This window comes from Vigna unguiculata, unplaced genomic scaffold (assembly GCF_037176805.1).
Source record: "Vigna unguiculata cultivar grain cowpea cultivar isolate G323 ecotype 2 unplaced genomic scaffold, ASM3717680v1 ptg000295l, whole genome shotgun sequence".
In the NCBI taxonomy this organism is placed as follows: domain Eukaryota; kingdom Viridiplantae; phylum Streptophyta; class Magnoliopsida; order Fabales; family Fabaceae; genus Vigna; species Vigna unguiculata.
The window spans coordinates 31,348-33,983 of record NW_028196930.1 but is presented as its reverse complement, the minus strand read 5'-3'; positions in this window follow the sequence as shown (position 1 = coordinate 33,983).

The following is a 2,636-nucleotide window of genomic DNA, read 5'->3' as shown; positions in this document are numbered from 1 at the left end:
CGGGGAGTTTTGTAAATCTATATACAAATAATCTACACCCCCTTTTTGATTTCATTAATTGAATTTCGTTTGTTGATTCGAGCTAAGTTCTATAAAAACACCTGCCTTTTTTGAAATATGCTGAACAGTTCCTGTAGGTTAAGCGCCCCTTGTCAAGGAAATGAAAGAATAACAGGAATATTGAAATAGGTTTAATTCTTTATAGGATCCACTTTCTGAAGATATCTTCCCTCTCTTTGGGGTCGAACATCCCTTAGCAACAATTCGATAAACAGCTCTTTGGGATAGATATAGATACCCCCCCTCCAAACGTACAGGAAATTTTTATCCCCGTACGGCTCGAGAATATCAAAAATTCTATGTATTTCGAAAATTATGATGTAAAATAGAGCAATAAAATCATCAAATCAATTAAACAATGACTGAAGTATTTTTCTTTCGTATTTTCTTTCTGAAAAAAAAAAACTCTTCCTATTTGTACCTCCATAACACTCAATTTGAAAAATTCTCAAAAAACTAAAAAGAAAACCAAGCAGCAGCTATTTCATTTATTGAGTGGTCTCTACTCCTCTTTCTTGCCCGTATTTCGTTTCTTTATCATTCATTTCTTTTTTCTAAAATTTTTGATAATAGAATTGATGATACAATTTGAAAATGGTATTTCCTTAATTCCCTGATTTTTTAGCTTTTCTTTGAATCTTTGGGTTTAGACATTACTCCGGGAATCTTCAATTTTTTAAAAAAATGGGAGCAACATACCTGTTTTTCTCTGAAAGAATCATAAAAAAAGTTAATTCCTGCGGATAAACTTTTTGATAAAAAAGCAATTTTACAAATTTCAACCATTTTTTTTGAACCTGGCTGAAATAAGATCCTTTCTATTTTTATAAAATAAACAGACTTATTAACTTTTTAGAATTTATTAAATTTTAGATACTTGCTCCCGAGAAATGAATAAATTCGAGTTCCATCATGTACTATTTACATCATTAATCCCTTTCCTGTCCCAAAAACAAAAAAAGGGGTCTAGTGGAACAGAACAAATGATGTCAAGTCAAGATCATGTTCGTTTGTAAAATACTAGAAAAAATGGCGGATATCAAAATCCACCCCTAATTTAATCATGTCTTTCAAGCCGCACGTTGCTTTTTACCACATCGTTTCAAACGAAGTTTTACTCTAACATTCCCTTAGCTTAGATCCAGTATGTAATTATCGAATCGTGAATAGTGATTGATTCATTCGCTACATAAGAATCTATCCTTTTTTTTACGTTTCGGTTTTTCTTATATATAATGAAAACCTTTTTAAAAGTAAAGACATAAATGAAAATGAACTTGATATTCTAGCAATATATTTTCTACTCTATTCTATTTTTATAATTTGTAAAGTAGAAAAATGATAATTTTTTTTTTCAAAAAAAGGAGGGTCCCTTTTAATTATGCGATACAATCTGTATTCAAATATGATATACATCCTAAATAGATATGCTCTGGGACGGAAGGATTCGAACCTCCGAATAGCGGGACCAAAACCCGTTGCCTTACCGCTTGGCCACGCCCCATTTTCCATTTTACATTAATAAAGACTATTATTGATATTGGTTGTTCGTCAATTCCAGTTCAAAAATTTCTATAAAAAAAAAATTTTGCGACTAGTATTTTATATGCGTATCTACATATCTATCTATATCTATAAATGGATATAGATAGATAGGATAAAACTAAATTGATTGATCATTACATACAATTCAATTAAGATATTATATAGAAGGAAGTATGATTTCTTCAATTTTTTTGATTTCAGAATAAAAAATATTTTGAAACTGGAAAAGTTCAAATAAAAGAAGGATTCTCGAGATTCTTATCTTATTTGATTCATTTTTTTACTTTTATTCATAACTCTTTATTTTCCTTTTTATTGTATTATGTATATAATGCAATAAAATTGAAAATTAGAATGAAAAAAAAAAAACAAAAATAACTTTTATTTTTTTTAAAGAACAAAATGTTTGTTATGCTTAATATCTTTAGTTGGATCTGTATTTGTATTCACTCCGTCCTTTATTCCAGTAGTTTTTTTTTGGAGAAATTGCCCGAAGCCTACGCTTTCTTGAATCCAATTGTGGATATTATGCCAGTAATACCCGTACTATTTTTTCTTTTAGCTTTTGTTTGGCAAGCTGCTGTAAGTTTTCGATGATATTTTTAATTTGAATAATGTCGTAAAAAAATTCAGAATTTTTCAGAAAACTAAAACTCGAACATTTTAACAATTTATAAGATCAGATAAGTCTTACAGTGTGACTTCTGGATTCCAATATTGAAATTTTTCAATATATAGGAAAAAAAGGGACCTTCTCATCATTTACGTTTTTTGAATTGAAAAAACCTAATCCGATTATTCGATTGGAACCCCTCACCAATCGAATACCTAGATTACAGAAAAAAAGGATTTTTGGTCAAAAGAATTATTGATAATTTGTAATAAAATAATCTACTCTTACTATCAATTCATTTTCGAAACTCATATATATATATCTCCTCATATCCTAAAAAAACTTCATTTTTTAGAAACTTAGTATCTTAGTATTAAAAGAAACAAAATATGTTGTAATATAAGAGAATCTATTCTCT